The 25,730-nt window shown below is 37.7% G+C and overlaps 1 protein-coding gene across 8 annotated transcripts in view; it reads right to left on the reverse strand.

Annotated features, from left to right (window-relative positions):
- The window catches only part of Nova1 (NOVA alternative splicing regulator 1), a 134,395-nt gene that overhangs the window by 22,724 nt on the left and 85,941 nt on the right, over positions 1-25,730 (reverse strand). The gene's annotated exons all lie outside the window — the stretch shown is intronic.

The raw sequence follows: 25,730 nt of genomic DNA on the forward strand, positions 1-25,730 counted from the left end.
GCCCATTTTTTAAATTGGATTACTTGGTTTTTTGCTGTTTAACTTCTTTAGTTCTTTATATATACTGGATATTAGCCCTCTGTCAGATATAGGGTTGGTGAAGACCTTTTCCCAATCTGTAGGCTGTCGTTCTGTTCTGAGGACAGTGTCCTTTGCTTTATAGAAGCTTTTCAGTTTCATGTGGTCCCAGGTATTGATTGTTGCTCTTAGAGCCTGTGCTGTTGGTGTTCTGTTCAGGAACAGGGACTGTCTCTGACATGAACTGATTGGCCTACTCTTTAATTACCTCCCCCTGAGGGGGAAGCAACATTACCAGACCACAGAAGAAGACAATGCAGCCACTCTTGATGAGACCTGTTAGACTAGGATCAGAAGGAAGGAAAAGAAGTCCTTCCCTATCAGTGGACTTGGGAAGGGGCATGCATGCTGAGGGTGGAGGAAGGGAGGGATTGGGATGGGAGGAGAGAGGGAACCACGGGGGGATACAAAGTGAATAAAGTGTAATTAATAAAGAAAAAAATTCTGAAAAAAAAGAATATATGAAAACACCTTTAAAGGAGCTCATATTTTTATGGGTAAATCATAAACTTTTTTAAAATATAAGAATGAATACTAATTTTATTGATGATGTATTTTAAATAAAATACAGACTATCAGGAACATATAAGTGAGATTTAGACAGTCTATGGCACAGTATAGGAATTTTATGGACATGCCTTAAGGCAATGACAACACCTGGTTAGTAATGTTGAGGCTGCTACTAGCAGGCATGTTTTACACAGAAGCCATTTCTTCAGTGATCCAAACAACATGACTTGCATCAGAAATAAGTATATCCTGAGCCTTTTCAACTGTGCACTACAGTTCCCATGCTGCTATCATTTCAAGTCAAGCCACTCCAATGCGCAAAAGTGTAAAACTACTAAATTAAAAAATAATCACAAAGATTTAATGCACTGATGCAAAAGATGTTTGTCATTTCTTAGAAACGGATTTGGATCAAAGGAATTTTACAAAAATAAGACTAAAATTATAGAAGTATATCTGTTATATTTTTATATTTTAATCAACAAAAAATTTGAGTTTGTAAAGATATGCTTCCTCAGTTTCATAGAAATTTCAAGAGAACAAGCATAGCTCATTTTTAAGGATGGATGGAAAATAATGTGAACTGTGGATTTAGATTTTCCTGTTTCTATTCATCAGTGCCAGTTACTCTTGTCTATCTTGATGCGTCTTTTGGTCCTGGGGTAAAACAATCTAGTTTATAGGAATACGCAGGGGACATTTTACAAGACTGTATTAATTGTCTAGTAAATGACTAGAAAGGATTCCCGATCGATGCAGCTAATGCAAAATGTTATTCAGGTTCTCAGACCACACAGGACACAGATCACATTACATCACTGCTTTCAGAGACACCACAGAGCGCTCTGAGGATGCCAAAACAGTCTAGCTTAAATGATGGCTTGCTATGCCACAGAAGAGGACATTGCAGCCAGTCCTGAAGAGACTTGATAAGGTAGGGTCAGATGGAGAGGGAGGAGGTCCTCCCATGTTAGTGGACTTGGAAAGGGGCAGGGAGAAGATGAGGAAGGAAGGATGGGGTTGGGAGGGAATGAGGGAGGGGGCTACGACTGGGATACAAAGTAAATAACCTGTGATTAATCTAAATTAATTAATTAATTAATTAAAAAAGATTTAAAAAAAAAAAGAAAGAAAGCCTGGCACCAGGTAACTGAAGACTGTGCAAGCTATGTCATTCTTAGAGTTTTGATTTGACATAACACATGTTGGGCCAGCGCCATTCAGACTGTGTTCACTGACAGAAAAGAGAAACCCCTGATCCGTAAAGAAACTCTCCAGCAAGTACAAGGCACGCTGAGGGCAGTGCACAGGGCCACTGTTGCAGAATATACACTGGGGATTGGCCGAATTACTGTCTTTACCTCAGAACCATGCAAGCAGGGCAGCCCCAAAACAACACTGGGAGACTTAGCTGGGACTCTGTTATATTCTGCTCCTAAATTCTAATGGCTTCTCACTCAGGTAACACAAAACCATAATTTTTAGGAGAGTTAAAAAAAAAAAAAAAAGAGGAACACTGTCAAGTATATGACCAAACTGTGTAACACAAATGAGCCTATAAATCATAAAAGTTGCTGGGTTTTGTCATTTTAAAGGCTTTTAGACTCCATTAGTGTCTAAGCTAAACTGCCAGTTATTTATCATTTTATTTGCTTAATGGCAGCATTTACTACTCTCTGCAATAAGGTACAACAAAGCTGAGAATCAGCCACAGAAAAATGCACACCTGTTCTATATAACACAAAACACAGGTGTGCAGGACACCACTACCTCCAACGCACACTGCTAGAGACTGGTTTCACTGCACAGTGGTGCACTTCATAATGGTACTGAACTCACCTCCCTTTCCTGTCCTTCCTTACAACTTCCCTCTTCCTGCTCCCTTCGCAAAACGCATTCCCTGCTATTTGATGTCACATTTGTTGAGAGGAATTACAAAATATGTATTGATAACAAGAAAGACCTATGGCAAAGAGCAACAGTGATGTAGAAAATTGCCTAAAGTTTTTATTTTAAAGGCAACACCAAAACCTAAAAATCACATTTCTAAGGGAAGGTACAATTCAGCAAAGTCTTCATAGAAATGTAGCAAAATGTATTCTCTGTGCTACTGTAATTTTGGACAATGCGCTTAGAACAGCTTCCGGATATTCTGCGACATGTGCCCTGGGCTCCTTTAAACTCAATGCACACTCCTGTTTAAGATGGAGTTCCTCTATGCACACTGCACTTTTTCGCTTAGATCTTTTCAGTGGCCAAAGGCATTAACATAATTGGAACAAGACACTTCTGTAAGTATAATGAGTTATAACAGGCAAAAATAACAAATGAGAAATTGGATAAAAGTTTAGTGGAAAATGTGCATGGAAACATCGGTGTCTTCAGTTGATTTCAGTGTCAGTGTTCTCATGATGAAAAATCCAGAACCATATACTGATGTGAGGCAGGGCAGAACACAGCTCCATTGAGAGATGAATACCCCCAAACAGCTGGAACTAATAAACTTAATAAAACAGCAGGGTGCAGTGGTACACACCTGTAATCCCAGCACTCAGGGAGGTAGAGGCAGGAGGATCTCTTTGAGTTCGAGGTCACCCTGACTTATAAAGCAAGTCCAGGACAGCTCAGGCTACACAGAGAAATCCTGTCTTGAGAAAACAAAATAAAACAAACAAAAAAATTAATAAAACTGCCTTAAATTTATTGAAAACTGAAAAACTGACTACATCAATATGAAGAAAAATTCTATCAGGGATGTAAAATACATTCATTAACAATTTATTCAGCTTCATTAATAAATAAGGATTACTTTCTATATAAAAAGATTTGATTTAAAAATATTATGATTGAATACAATTGAAAATTTAATTGGTTTCAAATTTAAATAACATTATGTGAAAGATAACTAGAGCAATGATAAAAATATGTATTATGTAGCAACAAAGGATCACTTTTAATTTGAACAATTGTGATTACAGCACCAGGTTAGATAAAGCAAACCTTCCTTAAATCAGCATTCTTGAAAGAATTCTATATTCTTAACACCCAATCTTAAACATCAACACCGCTCTCAGATCTACTCAATTATTACTTTTCCTGTAAACCCACCCACACCATCCATCACAACTGTATCTGGGTAAACACATTCTTCGTTACCGTGTTGTTTGTTCTGTCATCAGCATTTGACATAGTTGCCTATCCTGTTGTTAAAAAAACAAAAAGGAACTAACTTGACTTTTTCTAGGTTCTGGTTTCCAATATATTCACTCATTTAATAAACATTCACCAAATCCATACTAGGCAAGCACTACACTGGAGGCTGAAGGCAGAGTGATAGTCACATAACCTCCCTCATTACCTGCATGACGCTCATAATGGTCTTCACAGACACTACCCAGAAAACAGCAAAGCACACAGCATGAAGACTAAAAGGAGAAGGGCTATGGTGACTATTTGAAGGCAGAAATAGGCTGAAAAAGTATAAAAACATATTTGTGATATTTATCATAATATTGCTACTACCTAGAACAGTGCCTGACCAACTACAGATGCCCAAAAATACTCTTTTAAGAATGGACTATGGTCTCTAGGCTGAAATATATCTCGAATATAAAAAACACATATGATAGATTTATAAGGCTGTTATTTTATTAATTAACCAGTTATAAAGTAATAAACTTCTCTGAATTTTTATGTTCAGCCAATGTATGTGAAAATGGATAATCTTGGGAAATGATTAAAAAGTAAACTCTAGTAAGTTATACATTATCTCTATGTCTATAAAAGGGCTCTCAGTAAAAAGAACTTAGGCAAAAATTTGAAGACATATAATGAAATTCACAATTTTACTTCCAAAGTTAAAAATAAAAATGAGCAGAAAATGGCTCAGTGGGTATAATAATATAAAAACAACATTCATAATCTTCCTAGTGCCAGCAAAGTAAGGTTAGGAAAAAACATGCTTTCAATGGTTATTCATGGTGTTACTTTATCTCTTCTTGTGGCTGCAAAATACTTCACTATACACATACAGCACACATTCTTATTTTACAAGATCATATGGACCCTTTGTTTCCATCTTTTGAATAGTGTAAAGATGCTGCAGTGAACATTAGTGAATACAAATCTACTTGGGTATCTGTTTCTGATACTTCTGTGCATATATACAAATGAGTAGAATTTCTGGGTAATAAGTAATTATATATTAAGTTCTTTTGAAGAATTTCCAAGTGATTTTCTACAACTACACCACTTTAAATTCTCATGATCAGTATAAGAGGATTCTAATTTTTTACCTCATAAACAATATTTATTCTTCATTTTTGTAATGAAAATCTACATAAATGGATAAGAAGTGCTCACTGTAGTTGAACTGGAGATTTCCAAAATTAAAATCCTCCCCACTTTAAACACTGATGATAATTTCTTTTGTGCACACAAGTTTTATTTTTTCATATATTTTTTCATGTATTTTGCATATATGTGTGCGTGTGTGTATGTGGTAGTCATATGAATTTGGATGTACACATACCCTGGCATACTTGTGGAGGTCAGAGGTTAACCTTTAGTGTCAGTCCTAACCTTCTATCTCGTTTTGTTTGCCTCTACATACAGCAGGGTAGCTGGTTTGTGGCCTTTAGGGAAACCTCTGTCTTGGCTTTCCCTGAGGATCTCTAGGATTACAGATGTGGTACCACATCTGGATTCTGGGTATCTGACCTCAGGTTCTGTGCTGGGGTCAAATGCCCCATCATCTCTAGATCCTTGTCTGTAGCTCAAAATAGTTGGCTGGATGTCTTTGAGACCATGGACTAAAATTAACCAACTTATACATTATAGTCTTTTTTTCCTACAGTACTCAGATTTATTGTTTCATCATCAGATCTTCACTGAAATTTGGATAAATATTGTAGCCTTTGCCCCAATAATCAGTTTAATTGATGCACACATATGAACACACACAGTGCATATAGAGAACTAGCTTCAGATTGTCCAACGGAGCCATAGTAACAAAAGACTCAGCCATATTATTTCTGAATAATGATGCTCTAAATACTCATTGTAAACTTAAAAAAATCTCCAGCAAGTATCAAATTGTGTTCCGGTATTTTTGTTAAATCCATTTTGTGTCTATTCATGTTTTTGTTTCTTTGATTCAGAATTACTGAAGTGTATTCTTAACTAAAGGAACTCTGGGTTTGGTATTACTTGAACATAACATGTTTTGTACTCAACCACTGTCACATGATCACACAGTTCTCCAAAGACTCAAGCCTCCTGGCTCCCTGGACTGTCCTTTCAACTTCTTATCCATCTGAAGACAGATCCTTGGACTCGTGTTCACTTACTAGATTTGGCATTTATGTGAGGACAGAGAACTGGCTCTTTGTCATCCCTTTCCTTTTGAAGGAGTTCTTCGTCTCCGGTTTCCTGTTTGTGCTCCATGAAATTTCTGGCCTCCTGCTTTACTCACTAACCTACTCTCTTCAAGTCCTTGAGCATCCTTCCGTTGGGTCATCTTAGACAATTCTCCCCGTCATAATTACACAGTATAATACTTTAGTATCTTGTGACTATCCCCCCCCTATTAATGACCCCAAACAATTTCAAGGAACAGAACATCTTGTGGTACTACATACCATTAACAGAATGAGTTGGACTAGAATTCCAGCAGCCCGTCTTCCCATATTACTACATACTGCAGGTCACAATGCCTTTAGCCACCACTTTTAGACTCCTACTTCACAATCCTTTCAAAGCCCTGTCTTACCCAATGCTTGCATTCTCAGAGAATTTTCTATTTTTTAAAGCAACATTTTTAAAAAAATGTATAGAGGCAGATAGTAAATTCCATACTAAAGTTTTCAGTCATCAAGGCAGGATGGAAGGCGTACTGTAATTTAGAACAACCAGGAAAATAGTAAACAGAACAAAATGTAGGCATTTTCTTTTACTTCCCAGATAGTAGACTCACTTAGCCACATGTTCTTATAAAAACACTTTGTTTTTGCTGCTACTATCGTCCCAGCATAATCTTCTTATTGCCTCTATGACTGTAAATATAAAAATGTATTATGAATTAATTCACTGTCTACAAACTTCCCTACACTCCAAGCCATCACTCTCTCAAGAAGTCTACTGAGAAAGTCTAATTGTGTTTTACTCTTTTGTCGTTGACCCTCCATTCCTCATGTTTCAAACCTGTAGATCATATATAATTTACCCTTTAAAAAACAATAGTGCCTCATTGCCAGCCAGAGTTTAATTTTGACTCCACGGAGGCTTTCAAATCCACGAGGACTTGGCTTATCTCAGCTCTGTCCTCATCTCACATTACTTTCTCTGCCTTTTGCTATCCTCCAGGGAGTCAGGTCTTTTTTAGTTACTGGAGCGTGCCAAGCTTGCTCTCATGTAGGTCTTGTTTCCTGCTGATGTCTGTCTTAGGAGCCCAGCAACTCCAGTGTTCCCTATGTCATCACCTTACCTACACATAATGCACCACTTATCCCTTAAGCTTTAGCTAAGTAACACCTCATCAGAGAAATCTTCAACAATCATACTCCCAAGGGCTACTTATAGTTTCATGTTTCTTTATTATACCCCACCAACCAATCATCTTTCTAAACTGCCTGGTGCATTGTTATCTTTTTACTGTGTTGTTTGTTTCTCTGTAATAAAAAGGAATTTTGAACATTTGATTCACAAGTATAGCGTCCCCCCACCTAGTTCTCTTCTTAGGAGATGGCTGAATATAATCTTTAATACATAAAAAAGTAGTATTGGATGAGCCACATGTACTATTTTGTTAATCCAGTTGAGGAACTATCAAAAGAGGGAAGATAATATAAGAACTTTCATGACTAAAGACAATTACCTAGTACAGTACACCCTATATATGTATATTGATCCAGGGTAGAAGACCAGCCTACTTATCTAGCAATCTTCTGTTTATTTTAGGGTATATCCAAAACATAGAGTAATTCTGAAAATGATTTATATGGGGGAGAAGACTAACTGCAGCAATTTCCTAAGCATAACAAGAATAGATCAAGCTTCCTAATTAAATTTATCACTGCATAATAAAATATTTTGACAAATCCTATTAGTTCTGCGCGAAGGTAAAATGTTAATATACTGATCATGATCATTTTTTTTATGTGAAAACTCTAAGATACAAGGCTCTACTCATCATGGTATCGAAGCAGATGTTGAGAATCATAGCCAAACTTTGGGCAGAGTGCAGGAAATCTTATGAAGAAGGAGGGGATAGAAAGACCTGGAGCGGACAGGAGCTCCACAAGAAGAGCAACAGAACCAAAAATCATGGGCCCTGGGGTCCCTAAAGAGACCAATACTCCAACCCAGGGCCATTCACAGAGAGAATCTAGATCCCCTGCTCAGATGAAGCCCACAGGCTGTTCAGTTTTCATGTTGGTTCCCTAGTAAGGGGAGCAGGGGTTGTCTCTGACATAAACTCAGTAGCAGACTCTTTGATCATCTCTCTCTGGGGGTGGGAGAGCAGCCTTACCAGGCCACAGAGAACAATGCAGCCACTCCTGATAAGACCTGATGGGCTATGGTCAGAGTGAAGGGGAGGAGGACCTCTCTTATCAGTGGACTAGGGGAGAAAAGAGGGAGGAAGGGTGGGACTGGGAGGAGATAAGGGAGGGGCCTACAGCCGCGATACAAAGTGAATAAATTGTAATAAATAAGTAAATAAAATATACAAGATTTTGCATAAATATTCTCTTCTTTTTAGTAAGTGAAAAATAGTGTTAATATGGGTTTTTTTTTTTTTTTAAAGGCAAGGATGTTTTCTTCATTTTTGTTCTTTTGAAACAGTATCATTTGTAGCTCAGGCTGTCGTGGAATAGGATGTAGCCCAGGCCTTGAACTCACAACATTCCGAGCACCCAAGGAATATTCATATGATAGCAGTGCACATCTGTAACGTCAGTGCTCAGAAAAAGGCAGGAAGATTTCTGAGACCTTATAGCCAGCTAGTACAGTGAAACAATGAGATACTTTATCTCAAAATATAAGGTAGAAGAGGGACTGAAGGAGAAATTTCAACCTCTGCCTCTACACACACCTGCATGGATGAACACACCTGACATGGAGGTCACACCATACATACATATGTGCACACACATATATTACATACACATTTTAAAATTGAAGCTAATGTGCAGCACAATTTAAAACTCCATACACATGAACATAAATTTGTAGTAAACAGAAAATTAATTTTCAGTCTATGCCTATGACTCATAATGTACTGGAGAAAGCCCCTTGCAATAGAAAATTCACGAACAGACCACTGCACTAGATATTAATCATAGCAAGATAACAGTGATAGAGAAATCTTATGAGCAATATTTGTGGGTGGACTGCAAGTGGGTACGAGAACCTTGGCTGTTCTAAGGATTGAGACGAACTTTCTCATTAAGCACCCCTGCTTTCCACAGACAGAGCAAAAGATCTGCATTAAGGTAAACCTATTCCACGCTTGTTGGAAACTTCAGCAGGGCTTCCTTTCCACTGTCTTGAATACATGGCTGTGGTAGGGAGGAACAAACTCAGTGGGTAACTTGGAGTGGTTTATGCTATACAGAATGTCACATTTCTCATCGATAATCTCAACATGTTCTGGAATTCCAGACCTAAGACCTCAAAGTCATAATGTCTGCTCATATCACATCCTGCTTCCCAACATACAATTACTAGTGCATTCTTTACAATTTCCTTACAATTTCTATCTCTTCATGTGGGTCTGCATCTGATTTCAACTCTTCCCTTAGATACTCTATTATACATACACACGTCTGCCTTGCCGTTATTTATCTTTTAGTTCTCAGTCAGTTATTAGTTTCACAGAAAGTATTGCCTGGTTTGTTTAAGTCCAGGCTATGCATCCTGGATGCTAAAAAAGAAAAACTACCATGGATTATTATTATTCTTGTTTGTTCAGTAGCCTGAGTTCACGGGAATGTGGAATATTTAAATATTCCTAATACCTATCCATACACACACAGTATCATGAAACAATTGCTCATGTGTGACACACATATATTCATGTGGCTGAGTAACCAACTGTTTCTTTTGCATAAAGAGAAGGAAGAAAGAGCAGTTGGGTTGGGGTATAAGCAGGTTCTAAACCCCAAGAAACTAGAATTTGTGAACTAAACATGAGGTTAACAATGGGACACTCTAGTACAACAGAACTGCAGGTATAGAGGTGTAGAGAGAGAATTGTTAGAACCCTGATGTCTCATGCAATGGATCTATAAAGCTGAGAAATATTATTCAGGGGCAACTAGAGAAGACATGAAGGACGGCAGATGGAATGCTCCAGAAAATTTACAGCATGCAGAAGAACAGGTGTTATTATCAGCTAAGAAATGTGACCATATTGACAAGTCTTCAAAGTTACACCAAGAAAAATTAGAAATTGTGGAATAAACTGTTTAGGAAAAATATGCTGTGCTGGTATAGTAAGTAGTACTGCATTGTGTTTAAAGAGAAAACACGATTGTGTAATTTAACAATCTTTTAAAAATCAAGCTGAAGAAAGAACCGATTTTTAAAAAGTGGCTGAGTTTCAGGCTGCCATTTCCACCTGTGTGCCACACAACAGTTGTCCCACAATAGGATCCACAAAATAGAGAATCTCTGTTAAATATTTTAAAGAGAAGAACTACAGATAATATCCCCCTATTGGGTGACTGACAAATAAGTCCTACAGTAGAAAGCATGCAAATCTTGCACGTAAAATGCATTGGCATTCTGGCCACATGGTGCTTTATAAAACATCTTTTGTAGAATTTTAAAAGTGTCACAAATCAAACTTAGTTAGCATATTCACCCCAGAAGTTTAAAAGGCAGGAATTCAGGGGTATTTGTAGAAAATAAAACCAAAACATGAAATAGATGGCATAATATTAACCTAAGTGAAGACAAAATATTCATTGCTAGTTTTGGACCTGCCAAGATACCACTGTTCTCAATTTGCCAGTATCATGAAGAGCCAGAAAAGATGGAAAACCACAAAGTGGAATAGAGCTGGAAAGCTAGTATGGTACAGAGGTCATATGAGAGCCCATTTGCACATAAAGAGACCATACACCCTACCTGCCAATAAATGCATGTGTGCAATGAACAGTAAGAAAATGTGGAGGAGAAAGGAGAAAAGAGAGCTGCCATGGGATACAGAAAGAACCATGTGGTCCGGAAGGAAGGACTCCGAGGATGATGTGGAAAGGAAGATGAAGAATACAAACAAGTATCTTGAGATTATGGATGGAGAATGGTCCAGATAGGAATGTTTAAAGCAGGTGGCATGGGATGAGAGCTGGGAGATATGAGACAGTGTAGGTAGAATTATCTGTCCAGCCCAAGGTAAAATAAGGCAAATCAATCTAATAGGTGTCTAAGTCTTTTATTGATTGTAATACTGGGTTAAATAACCGCCATAATAATTATAGGGGCTAATAATAAACATTTTTAGTCTGATACCACTTATTTTTTCACAACATATTAGTATCAGTGGCGGATGCACAGACTTTCCTCATTGTGGGGACAGGCTGAGGAGCAAGCTGGGTTTTCCTATGTTTGGTACGTGGGCCCTGTCTCCTCGGAGTGGGAATATAAGCATTTGAACCCATATGTGTAATTTATGATAGTTTAATAGAAAAAAAAATCACTGAACACATGTTGAAATTAAGCAAGTAACATGTTTGTTTAAATGTAGGGAGTATATCTTAGATATAGGAAAGGAATGTTCTATTACTCTAGCTTCCAAATAATGCAGATGTGTTAACGATTTCTAAATTTAAGTTTTATTTTAAAAGATACAGGAAGAACTGATAGGAAATGAAGGTCCTGGACTTTCTGAAAGTTTTTCATTTTAAATCGGGAAACTGTACAATGAATAAACTTGAAAATTTACTAATCATCTTAGTGGAATAGTTATCATGGTTGCTTAAGACTTTCCAAATATTAAAATAACCAATGCTTCATAAGTGGGATTTGTATAGCACCCCGTTATGTAAATTTTATTATAAGTTATGTACATTGGAACTTACATATCATGTTTCTAAAAATAAATAAATGAAATACATACAGAAAATTATAATAGAGAAAGTAGAGACCTAAGCTTTGTTACCTCCTTTAAAACAAAGATTTCAAGTTTAAATAAACAATTGCATTTTCTATCTTGAATAATTTCACAACTACACTAAGCCTAGTCACCCTACAGAATGTCATTGCTATCTAACCTTACTTGATTAGAAGTAATTAATATGCATTAGTTTTAGAGAAAGTGCTGTTAATATTCTTCATAACATTTTTGTCATTTACGCCCTCAACTGAGGATGAATAAATGACTGTGAATTTTTTCTTCTCTATCTGCATAGTCTCTGTTAGTTTTTATTAGCAATGTCAAAATCTGTTTTCCGCAAGGCTCTCCAGCCAGCACTTAACTAACAAATTACACTTCTATGACTGCAAAATGTAGTAACAGTACTACCATTTGACCAGAAAAGCTTACAACACAATTGCTGCATCCTAGAATGACTGCTAATATAATTTATTAACATAAAAAATGTAAAAGTCTTACGGAATAGATAAACACCAGGAGAACAGTATGAAATAGAGGGCTATAGTATTACTTTTAACAGACACATGCAGAGCTAGCTTGTTATAACATAGGAAAGCACAGAGGGAAAAGAGGAAAAATTGGGAGAAGAGTGACAGAACAATGCAATGTGACAGAACAATGCAATGTGAACACATTTAATGTCATCTGGCTTACAACAATCTATAACTTCAGGTTAGCTATTGATTCAACTTTTGAATCAGTAATTATATAGTCATAGAATTATTTGAGTAGACCTTGGAAAAACAATTTGGATGCTTTTAAAAAGGAAAGTGGATTCAACTACAGTATATTAGATTTGATGAACCAATTTCCTTGAAGAAGTAAAAAAAAAAAAAAATCCCTTTTAATCAAATTTCTGAGCACACTGATGTATTAATAGCATGCTTTCACTCAGTTCTTTAGCCCTCCTAAGTCACAAAAATCTTGACCAGAGCTGATCTGAAATCTTACAGGCCCATGCAGACAAAAATACAGTTGCCTTTCAAGGACTGTTTTCCATTTGTTATATGAATTCAGATATTTGAAAGTAAATCAAATAAACACTTGGAATACTTTTAATCAATTGTTATCTGAATTTTCTTGAATTGAATTTTTTTTGCAATTATATTAAAGAAGCTAGATTATTAAATAACATGAACAGTTTCTTGATTGCTGGTTTCCTAAAATGGATAGCATAAGGAATTTAAAATTCTACATCCATCATAAATTAGAATTGCTTTTTGCTATAGTTAACAAACTATTTTTTTCCTTTTTAAAATTTTATTTATATAAGTACATACCGTAAGTTTTCAAGAACACTACATGTGACAAGCATCCAAGTATGAAATACCACACTAGAAGTATGTTGGGCATCTCTGTGATATTCCAAGCACAAACTGCTTTCACAGGACACATCTTGCTTTGACATTAAACTTCAAGAATTCCTTTTGAATCTGAATATTGAGGCATGGAATCGTAGTGTAGATGTTTTTCTACAGGGCATCAGTCACATTATGTCTGTACCAAATTCACTCCCGTAAGCCTATAAACATTTTATTTATTTGTGTGTGAGAGAAAGGGGAAAGGGGGTGAGAAAGACCGGGAGAGAGGGAAAGGTATTAGTACTGGAGCATGGGTGTCAGATATGTGGAGGCTTAATATCAATTTTCAGTTCTCTTCTTTTACATTGGGATCTGGAGACCAAACTTTTTACAAGAGAAGTATAAATTTTCACTGTTAACCTTGAAAAATCTGAGGAATAAATTAAATCGCAACATATTAAGCCCAGAAATTTCTAACAATGAGATTAGCTTTTTAAATTAAGTAGTGATTCTAATATTCATGTGCAAATTCCATACACTTTTATAAATTTGAAAGGAACAAGATAGAGTAAATGTCATTAGGTATTAAATATCTTATAAAATAATTTTAACACTGTTATCATGCAAATGTAGAATCGTAAAATATTTTAATGTGTTTGCATGTGCAAGTGCGCGCGTGTGTGTGTTTGTGTGTGTGTGCGTTTGGTATACATGAATGTGTTGTGTGCAGTGCCTGTCTGTGAACATGTGAGGAAGCAGAAGGGGCTGTCTCCCATGATTCCTAAGGACAGTCCCTCACTGAATGGGGTGAACTGGCAGCCAGCAAGCTCCAAGCCTACAGTGTTGCAGTTACAGGCTAGCTAAAGCACACTTTTTACAAGCCCAAGTCCTCATGCTCCTGCAGCAAGCACTCTTTTCAATTCAGTAATGTTCCCAGTCCATAGAATTGCAGTATTTCTTCACTACCCACTACCACCATAACCACCTACAATACAAGCTGCCAAAGAAGATTTAACAATGATATATATAACAAAGTCTTATTATTTGTGTAATTGGAATTCATTATTTGTGTAATTGGATATACTTAGCTTACAAAAGAAAAGCTGAGTATTTATGGCTTATGGCACAGACTATAGCACATTTTAGGTAGACCTATTCTCTGGAATAGAATAGAGGTACAAGCTAATGTTAAAATTAACTGGGTCACCGACTGGTCCTTACAACAGGAACAGAGACACAGATACATAGTTAAAACACTATTGAGACAAAAATCCTCCGATCACCTTTAATTCTCAGGAATAGATGACCGTTTTGATTGATAGGAATTATACAGGTTAAGACAGAAAGTGAAGCAAAGAAAAAAAAACAGTAATTTTGCGGAAATCACAAATTCTAGAGAAAAGCAAAACCAGAGTCCTTTATTACGAAGATATAAGCAGGTAAAATTTTACAAGCATTCGTTTAAGTGTAATACTTGATTTTTCTTTTCCTTTCAACAATTTTCTGTTGAAAAAAATCTGCTAATGCATTTGAAATAGCTACAGCCATTATTATGTTAAATTATTAAGTATGTTAAGAGTGAGTCTGTGTGTGCATGTGTGCATGTGCAGGTGCAGGTGTTTTCCCACTGGGAGAGAGATCTCTTCAGTCCTGCAAAAGCCTTTTATAAGAAAGGTATTGCCAGGCATGGTGGGGCACACCTTTAATTCCAGCAGTCAGGAGGCAAAGGAAGGTGGACCTCTGTGAGTTTGAGGCCAACCTGGTCTACAAAGGAGTCTAGGACAGCGAACGCTATAAAATTCTGTCTCAAAAAAGCAAAACCAAGATTTCCTGCACTCTGCCCAATGTTTGGCTATGAGTCTAGAAAGACCTGGAGGGGACAGGAGCTCCACAAGGAGAGCAACAAAACCAAAATATCTGGGCTCAGGGGTCTTTTCTGAGACTGATACTCCAACCAAAGACCATGCATGGAGATAACCTCGTATCCTGCACAGATGTAGCCCATGACAGTTCAGTCTCCAAGTGGGTTCCCTAGGAAGGGGAAGATGGGCTGCCTCTTTGATCACCTCCCCCGAGCTTTACCAGGCCACAGAGGAAGACAATGCAGTCAGTCCTATTGAGACTTGATAGGCTACGGTTAGAGGGAAGGGGAGGAGAACCTTCCCTATCAAGGGACTGGGGGAGGGGCATGGGAGGAGAAGAGGGAGAAAGGGCAGGATTGGGAGGGGATGAGGGAAGGTGCTACAGCTGGGATATAAAGTGAATAAGTTGTAATAAATAAAAACAATAAATTTTAAATTTTTTTAAAAAGCAAAACCAAAACAATAAAAAGGTATTTCAAGTATTCTTTTTTAAATCCTATCATAGGTATCAGCTTATTTTATACCATCTTGTGCTATTAATAAGCATGTCTTTAATAATTTTTATGCCATGGTGTGCTATTTTAAATTTCATTACTTTCCTCTCTTTTAAAAATTTAAAATTTTATCTGAAAATAATTAGCTATTGATAATTTTTCATGTGTAAGACAAAGTATTATATAGATATGTGGAGTTTCTTTGTAAATAAATACTTAGATTTTAATCTGAAATAATTTTTGTCAAAAATTAAAAAGGGTAAGCACACAAAAATTTACACTTAGAAATTGTATTATTTTATATCAAATGGATACTTGAGTGTTTCCACATAAAATTATTGTCTGAAAAAAGTATTTAGGATCCTTTTACATTGAACATAATTTTATGTCTGTCTTATAAATAAAAATTAGAGCTATTGAGCTATACTGACAATGAGGTCAATGCATCATTGTAAACTAGATAGACCTTAAGGCTCCTGGGAGACATCTGATCACCAGGAGATGAGAGTATGTCCACAGCAAGCCAGCAACATGTTCACTAAAGATATTCCATAATTGCAAAAGATAGGCATTAAAAGGGAACAGCAGATATTGAATATATGGGGAGCAAAGGCACAGAGGAACTCAGTCTTGATGCCATGACTGATGTGGGTAAGGCTGTGTGAGTAATGTTAGATGGTTACTATCCATACTAAAGTGCCAAGAAAAGACTAAGTAACTGAACCAGGAATGAAGAGCATTACAGAATGAATACCGATAATCACAGTTTTGTAGAACCCTCCTCAACCATGTAATGGGCTTTGAAAATTTAAAATCTCTTCAGAGATGACTGAGGTCTGAGACACTCTAGTGAAACTGCGTTTTCAACTGCACAGGGGGCATGCTGCTCCATATAGCACTGCAAATACATATTTTTGACTCAGATGTGAAATGACTTTTGTAAAGTTTTGGTGGTCTGAGTTAAATGCTGTTCTGCCTGGTAATATGGAGTTGAAGTCACTGTTAACATCAGCTCTAGAGAAAAATGTATTTACCTAGGTAATTAACATGGGCCATGTGGCTGAGTCACTGTCATTACCCATGTTTAGAATAATTTCCATCCTGATTTGAGGCAAACAACCAACAAAGAAAACAGGCAAGAATAAGTTGTTTAGCTGTTGTATGGGTACAGAAAATCATCCTTATTCATCTTGTTTGACAAAAACTTGCATGGGCAAGTTTATAAGTCAATGACATTTTCCATTGATATTATTACTTTGTGATTATGATGCAGATGGACTAGAATGTATTCAAAGTGCCTGTTGATTAGCTTTACAATAATTAACCATGGATTTTAAACATTTAAATCTTAACAAGCTTTGTAGATTTCTACAACTAACTATACAAATAAATTTGCTCCAATTTGTGTGTGTGTATTTTATGTTTGCTGCATAGTTTGTGAGTATATCCATGCACACATATGCAGAGGCCAAAGCAGAATATTCAGTGTGTTCTTCCATCACTCTTTTCCATATTCCTTTGATGATAGGTATGATGAACAGGGTCTCCCCAGTCCCCAGGCTAGCCAGCCACCGAGCTCTCAGAATCTGCTTATCTCTTCCACAAAATTCAGGGGCTTACACATGCAGCCATGCCTTTGTTTTCACATGGGAGCTCACGACTTGAACTGAGGTCCTCATGTTCACAAAGCAAATATTATTACCCGCTGAGTCTTCTCCTTCGCCTTATAAACTAATTTTCATCATTACTAGTAACTCAATAGATTACACTTTTAGGGGTTTGAGATGCGTATTTTTCAAAGTTCTTCTCAGAGTTTTGAAAGTTTTTTTTGAAAATTTCTCACCTGTAATTTTCCGTGAAGATTGTTCATATTTAATTCCCCAGTCACATTATTACTACCTTGAATATACTATATTCTTTGTACAGGTTTAAATTACCTGCTTTGAAGGTCAGGTTTTTTTGTTGAATAACTTCTCAGATCATGATGGGAGACAGTCCACCCACTTCTTTCTGACCATTGTTTTCTTATGCATTTGGAGCATTTTAAGTGCATAACCTGCTGATGCTGACACTTTCTGCAAAACCAACCTGCTATCACAGAGTAAGACGATGCTGTGTCATGTTCCTAGAAGAAAATCATCTGCCTATCATGCCACATTAAAATAAACCAAAATGCTGTTCACTCCCATTCCTGGTCTTTTCTTGTTTTAATACAATCAGTATGTACTGGTAATACCAAAGCAGAACAATGCCATGGTTCAGCAAACACTGCCACATCACTGCAGTGTTGCTGATATTTGCTGTGGGTCAGGAGATGGTGTAGAGTGATGGCTGCACCATATGCAATTTTTGCTGCAACTGTGCAGCTGCAGACAGGAGCATCATCAGTCAGAAGTGTAGCAACCTTTATTCCTTGGTATTGAAACTGAATTTCAAGCCAATATTCACATTGCTTGTGGTATATTCTTATTTTTTATGTGGTACATATAGATAGATTGAAAAAAAAAACATTAAATTTCTTTCTGTATGAGTGCCACAATGCATATGGAGGTAGGATGACAAATTGTGGGAGTTGGTCCTCTTCTTCTACTTCACAGGTTCTGAAGATAAACTCTGGTTGTCAAGCTTGGCACTGAGTTCCTCTTCCGACTGAGAAATCTGACTACCTCATTTTCTCTCTATCTCCTCCCAACCCAACCCCATTTCTTACAAAGCCAGCTTTACCTGTATGGTGGGCAAATCAAAGGAGGTGAGCTTTAGCTCACAGTCTGAAGTTAAGAACTTATGTTTAAATGTAGATACAAGAATCTTCAAAAGCCTCTACAAGCCTCTATGTCAGGCTATCATATTTTAATTAGAGCATGAAAAGAGGCAACCTACTTATGGGTTAGTACCTACAGGATCAAATGTTTTTTGAAAAGTCTGATTGGTGACTCATGGAAGGCCTGTAATCCAAATCTTTATCACTAGTCTTCTCATGCACTCAGGTGGACCTACAAAAATGCAGAAAGAGAATACAAATGGCTTATACTCCACATGCTTTAAAGGTAACATAAGAAAATAATGGCTACTTAATTTAACTAAATCATAAAATCAGAGCAGATATTTTGTATCTACTAAATCACAATGAAATGCAGAAAATCAACTTAACCAAAGTAGCCACAAGTACATAGTAGCCTATAGGCATTTTTAGGACTAGTGTAAAGAATGTCTATAGGTTCTTCAACTTATTTGGACACTTTAGTTTTCCTCCATGCAAAAAGAAAAAGGGTGTGCCATGCCTCAGTGACACTGTAAATAATCATTGCACTAAAGGTGAAGGCCTGGATATAAAGGCCTTACTTTAAAAACATGAAATGAAGAAATGTATCAATAATTATATTGCAGAAAAAAATACAACCTGGGTCCTATATTAATAATGACTTTGCTATCAGTAATGTTATCATTGAAAGTACAATTAACTATAATATGTTTGAAATTAAAGCTCAATAATTATTTAAACAATCCTTTCTCATTGACAATTTGAAAAAAAAATTATATAGGATAATATAAGCAAGATTTCCAAGTAACATTAAAACTTTTCATGCAAAGACCAGTTTAATTTTGTTGAAAAACCTTAATTTTTGTTGAAGTACATGTCTCATGCTATGTGATAATAAAAACATCTGTCTATTTCACATTAACAGTTTTTGTACGTTTATTTCCAGCTAACTGGTTTTGTGTTAAAAGCTTGCCCTGGGAATAGTAAGACAGATGCAGAAGTTCCTGTAGGAGCACATTAACATAGTCAACAACTTTCCTATAACAAACAAAAAAAAAAAAACAAAAAAAAAAACAAAACAAAACAACAACCTTTTAAGGCTTGGTGACATTTGACATTTACAACAAAGAAAAAACAAAGAAACTGAAAGTTTGATAAACAGGTATTTTTTTATCTTATGAAATAATTATAATATAATTCATAAAACATACCAGCCAAACATGGTGCTCCAGAGAATATATGAGATAGTCACATCTTTCTATCAAAGCACAAGTGGTCTCTCTTCTCTCCAGAATTCAGTGTTCTGAGTTCCTAATGCAGTGCATGTGTGTGTGTATGAGGCTGTGTGAGAATGTGCATGCATATGTATGTTTGTGCACTTGTGTGAGTGTGTGTCTGTGTGTGTGTTGGGCAAGCTCTAATATTTGCTTAGTCTAAAGCTCTCCTTGGAGAAGACCCTGGATTCTTCTTAGCAGGATTTTGGAATTTTTGCCACCTAAATACCTCTAACATTGATTCTCCAGTATTTTTCTTCTCTTCTATTTAACCCAGGAAAAAAATTTAACATGTTTACAAAAACTTTACTATTTTTGACAGGCCCCAGGTTTTCTACTCTCAGTGTGTTACACAACGGATGCTAGTACAAACTCCTATATTTAATATTCAAAAATTCAAAGTATTAAAAAACTTTCAAGATAAAATTCCCTCCATTTGGTAGTTTTCATTTATTTTGCATTATATATATATATTTGAAATATTACATAATTAAATATTTAGTTTTAGAGCACAATCTCAGTTTTAAAATCTGCTTTCTGTTGGTATAGTGGTACAGGCCTGTGATTCCAGTTACACAGGAGGCCAAGAAAGTTAGATCAGAAACTGAACACTGGCTTTAGCAACTGAGAAAGACTCTATCTCAAGTGAAAATGCAGCAGGCTGGGATGCAATTCAGTAGCAGAGAGCTCACCTAGCATGCACTGGTCCGAGGTTCAATGACTATCATCTTCTCACCCCCACACACTTAGCTTCCTAATTTTGTTATGCATTCAATGTTAATACCCACAAATGTTAATAAAAGTGCCATTAAACTGTCTGGCAATTTTAACTGAGTATATAACAACAGTTAAGTAAACATATTCTATTTGAGACAAGTTCAATATGAAATAGATTATTTGAGCTCTGCAAATTGGGTGGAGTTTGCTGATGACTAACGGTATGTGCTTTTCATCATTTGTGAAATTCCAAGAGGATAAAAAATTTGGATCAGTTGCTTTGCTGAGCAGTCATTCTTACAAATATGCTTAGTAACCTGCATTAACACTTCATGTCTTCTTTAAAAAGCGAAAATGAAACAAAGAAAAAATTCACCTCATTGGCTTTTTTTTTTTTTTCACTTTTTAAACAATTTATTTATATTTGTATAAATTACAGTTTATGGGGGCCAAGATGGCGGCGCCAGGAGAAGACTGTGTCTGAGAAGTGGGACAACACTCTCCGTGCTGCGACCAGGAGACTAAACTCTGGGCCCTAAAACTACAGCGATCTGTTTCCCAGGTGAGGAGAGGCGCCCACGGCCTGGGAATCGGTCGGGTCCACTCTCGGCTGCCCAGCCAGAACCCAGAAGAGATCCCAGGTAACTCAGGCTTTGGGTCTCCGGGCTGGAGCTGCAAGCCTGCGTGTCCCAATCACTTTCCTAGGCTGATCAGTGGGCACAAGGGTGCCTGAGACTGAGAGTCCCAGTCGCAAGAAAACCCCACAGGGAAGGAAAGTTAAGAGACTGGTCACGGGTCACCCAGTCTTACCCTGGAAGGTCTCGCTGACCACGGGTACCCACCGCCATCACAACTGAGCTCCCGCCACACGCAGAGAGCATCTGCGCACCCAGCTCAAAATCCCTACTCCCTCTTCAGAGGAGGCAGAAGGCATCCAGCAGAATCTGCCACAGACCACATTGTCTGTACCCCAACCCGAGATCGGGGCTGAGAAAACCCAATCCTTTCGGGCACTCCCCCAAACGCCGCCATAACCCTGACGCGGCGGAGCAGAAGGATAAAGAGGAGCACAGCAGCTTCATAGTGCCAGGACCCTAGTGCTGCCAGCTACTCCTAGCAAACAAATTTCAGCTCGGGATATAGGATTGTGGTTGTTCAACACGTCCTGAGATTCTCCTGGGTCCAGCACAATAAGGTCTAGCACCAAGTCCTATCACCGGCGCCGCCCCCCCCCTCGCCCCCCCCCCCCCCCCGAGAAACCCCAGCTCAGAATCAGACTGAGAAGTCCCAACCCCTTCTGGCACTCCCCTGATAGCACCACCATAAGCTTGCCCTAGCAGAGGGGAAGGACAGAGGGGAAAGACAGAGAGGCAACCTGCCACAGGACACAGCACCCCCTCTCCAGCTCACCCAGCGGCCCCTGACAGAGAAACCCAAGCTCTGGATCTGAGGACACTCAACCCTGCCTGGTACTCTCTCTGGATCAGCAAACACAGGTTCTACTGCCAGGCTGCTTCTGGCAGAGAGATCCAGGCCCGGGATCTGGTATTGAGAACACTCAACCTAACTCTTTCCCGTGCTACCCCTGGACCAGCCAACATAACCCCTCCTGACAGAAGGAAAGGACAGAGAGGCAGCACACAGGTAAGGTGGACACCGAGGCCTGCAGACACAGTGTCACAAAGCTGACTGTTAGCCTACCCGCACATTTCCGCAGCAGGACCAAATCGGATAGTAGAGAGCAAGGGGAAACTCAATGCATTCCAACTCGTCCTGCAAGAGAGTGAGTGAGCCTTCTAGGGAGATTTTTCCCCAGACCCAGGGCCTCTCCACAGAAGCAACCAGACAAGATCCCTGCCACCCACACCCCTAGTGTGGGCATCATAGAGATTCTTGGGATAGAGACTACAACGTTGAAGCCTCTGCCTTGTGAGGCCACCAGTGTAACCCAGGCAAACAAGGCCTGGATCTCAGACAGAACTGCATAATAGTGGCCTGCAGGCCACTGCAATAGTCAAAGAATCCGCACATGCACACTGCGCCTGCTAAAAGCGCATACAAATAGCGCCAGCTTCACATTCCTTACTTAGACAAAACTGAAACCACAACGCATACTGCCAAACCAGTGAACCTCTCTCATCTTCCTGAAAAAACAGTTCAGAAAACGGAAAGAGACGATCATAGCCCAAACTACAAACTCAAGGAACAAACAGTGAGGGTTATAAATAACCAGATGGCTAGAGGCCGACGTAAGAACACTCCGAACAAAAATCAGGACATAAACACCTCACCAGCAACCCCACAAAACAATGGACACTTCAATTCACTAGATATACAAGAAAATGACCTCAAAACTATGTTTCTCCAGCTATTAGAGGCCCATAAAGATGAAATGAACAAAACCCTCAGAGAAATAGCCAAAGAAATGGAGACAAACCAAGAGGAAACAAATTGAGCTCTCAGAGAAATGACCACGAAAATTGAGGCAAATAAAGAAGAAATGAACAAGGCTCTCAAAGAAATGGCCACACAAATAAAGGCAAATAAAGAAGAAATAAACAAAGCTCTCATAGAAATAAAGGCAATTATACCCAAAGAAGTAGAGGCACAATTAGTGATACATAGAGAGGAAACGGACAAAAAAATAGAAGCTGTCATTGAAAAGCAGGACTCCACATTCAAACAGATGAAGGAAATGGTGCAAAACATGAAAACAGAATTAGAATCAATAAAGAAAACACAAATAGAGAAAAACCAGGAGCTGGAGAACATAGAGAAAAGATCGGGGACTACAAAGGTTAGCATCACCAAGAGAATACAAGAGATGGAAGACAGAATCTCAGGAGTCGAAGATACACTTGGGGAAATTGACACGTCTCTCAAAGAAAAAATAAAATCAGAAAAGTTCAAAACACAAAACATCCAAGAAATCAAGGACACCATAAAAAGACAAAATCTAAGAATAATAGGAGTAGGAGAAAAAGAATACATCAGGCTCAAAGGTTCAGAAAATATTTTCAAGAAAATTATAGAAGAAAACTTTCTCAACTTAAAGAAGGAGATGGCCATAAACATACAAGAGGCCTACAGAACACCAAGTAGACTAGACCAGAAAAGAAATTCTTCACTTCACACCATAGTCAAAACACTGAACCTACAGAACAAAGAAAAAATTCTAAAAGAAGTAAGGGAAAAATGCCAAGTAACATATGAAGATAGACCTATCAGAATCACACCAGATTTCTCAATAGGAACTATGAAATCCAGAAGGGCCTGGACAGAAATCATACAGTCCTTAAGGAACCACAGATTCCAACCCAGACTACTATACCCAGCAAAACTTTCAATCAACATAGACAGAGAATTCAAAATATTCCATGAAAAAAACAAATTTAAACAATATCTACATAGTAACCCAGCTCTACAGAAGTTATTAGAAGGGAAAATCCAAACCAAAGAAAACATCTACATCTAAGGAAACAGAGGAAATAGATAACTGTACAACAAAAAACCAAAAGAATACAAACAATGAAACTCAGTGACACCACCAACCCCACATGTAAAGTAAGTAACAATTGTTGGTCATTAGTTTCTATCAACATCAACAGACTCAGCTCCCCAATAAAAAGACACAGGCTAACAGAATGGGTGCGGAAACAGGATCCATCATTCTGTTGCATCCAAGAAATACACCTATGCAACAAAGATAAACACTACCTCAGAGTAAAGGGCTGGAAAACTGTCTTTCAAGCAAATGGTTCCAGAAAACAAGCGGGAGTAGCCATCCTAATAAAATAGACTTTCAACCCAAGTTAATCAAAAGAGATAAGGAGGGCCACTATATTCTCATCAAAGGAAAAACCCACCAAGCGGACATCACAATTTCGAATATCTATGCCCCAAATACAAAAGCACCTACATTCATAAATGAAACAATATTAAAGCTTAAATCACACATTGATCCTAATACCTTAATAGTGGGAGACTTCAACACTCAACTCTCACCAAGGGACAGATCAACTAGACAGAAAACAAATAGGGAAATAAAAGCACTTACAGAGTCCCTAAATCAAATGGACCTGATAGAGATCTACAGATCTTTTCATCCAAACTCAAAAGGGTATACCTTCTTTTCAGCATCGCCTGGAACCTTCTCCAAAATAGACCATATAGTTGGTCATAAAGCAAGCACCAACAGATACAAAAAGATTGAAATAATCCCTTGTATTCTATCTGACCACCATGGACTTAAGCTAGACCTCAACAACAACAGAAATAACAAAAAGCCGACATGCACATGGAAACTGAACAACTTGTTACTCAATGACAGCTGGGTTAAGGAAGAAATAAAGAAAGAAATTAAAGACTTCCTAGAATACAATGAAAATGAAGGCACAACATACCCAAATTTGTGGGAAACATTGAAAGCAGTGCTCAGAAGAAAATTTATAGCACTAGGTGCCTGCAAGAAGAAATTCGTAACATCACATACAAACAACTTAATGGCCCAACTGAAAAACCTAGAAAAAAAAGAAGCAGATACACCCAAGAGGAGCAGATGGCTGGAAATAATCAAACTCAGGGCTGAAATCAATCAGTTAGAAATAAATAAAACTATTCAAAGAATCAATGAAACAAAAAGCTGGTTCTTTGAGAAAATCAACAAGATAAATAAACCCTTATCCAAACTAACTAAAAAGCAGAGAGAATCTATCCAAATCAGCAAAATCAGAAATGAAAAGGGTGACATAACTACAGACGCTGAGGAAATTCAAAAAATCATTAGGTCATACTTCAAAAGCATATATGCCACAAAATTTGAAAACCTAAACGAAATGGACAATTTTCTTGATAGATTCCATCTTCCAATATTAAGTCAACATTAGGTAGAAAGACTGAATAGCCCTATATCCCCCAAGGAAACTGAAGCAGTCATTCACAGTCTCCTCTCCAAAAAAAGCCCTGGGTCAGATGGTTTCAGCGCAGATTTCTGCCAGACTTTCAAAGAAGTGCTAACACCAATTCTCCTCAAACTATTCCATAAAATAGAAACAGAAGGTACATTACCAAACTCATTCTATGCAGCGACAGTCACCCTGATACCTAAACCACACAAAGACCCAACAAAAAAAGAGAACTTCAGACCTATCTCTCTTATGAACATTGACGCAAAAATACTCAATAAAATACTTGCAAACCGAATCCAAGAACACATCAAAGATATTATCCACCATGACCAAATAGGTTTCATCCCAGGCTTGCAAGGGTGGTTCAACATATGGAAATCCATCAATGTAATCCACCTCATAAACAAACTGAAGGAGAAAAACCACATGATCATCTCCTTAGATGCTGAAAAAGCATTTGACAAAGTCCAACACCCATTCATACTTAAAGTCTTGGAGAGATCAGGGATACAAGGCACATACCTAAACATAGTAAAGGCAATATACAGCAAGCCTATAGCCAACATCAAACTCAATGGAGAGAAACTTCAATCAATCCCACTGAAATCAGGGACAAGACAAGGCTGCCCACACTCTCCATACCTCTTCAACATAGTACTTGAAGTCCT

This window comes from Psammomys obesus, unplaced genomic scaffold, assembly GCF_907164565.1.
Source record: "Psammomys obesus unplaced genomic scaffold, mPsaObe1.curated_primary_1811, whole genome shotgun sequence".
In the NCBI taxonomy this organism is placed as follows: Eukaryota; Metazoa; Chordata; class Mammalia; order Rodentia; family Muridae; genus Psammomys; species Psammomys obesus.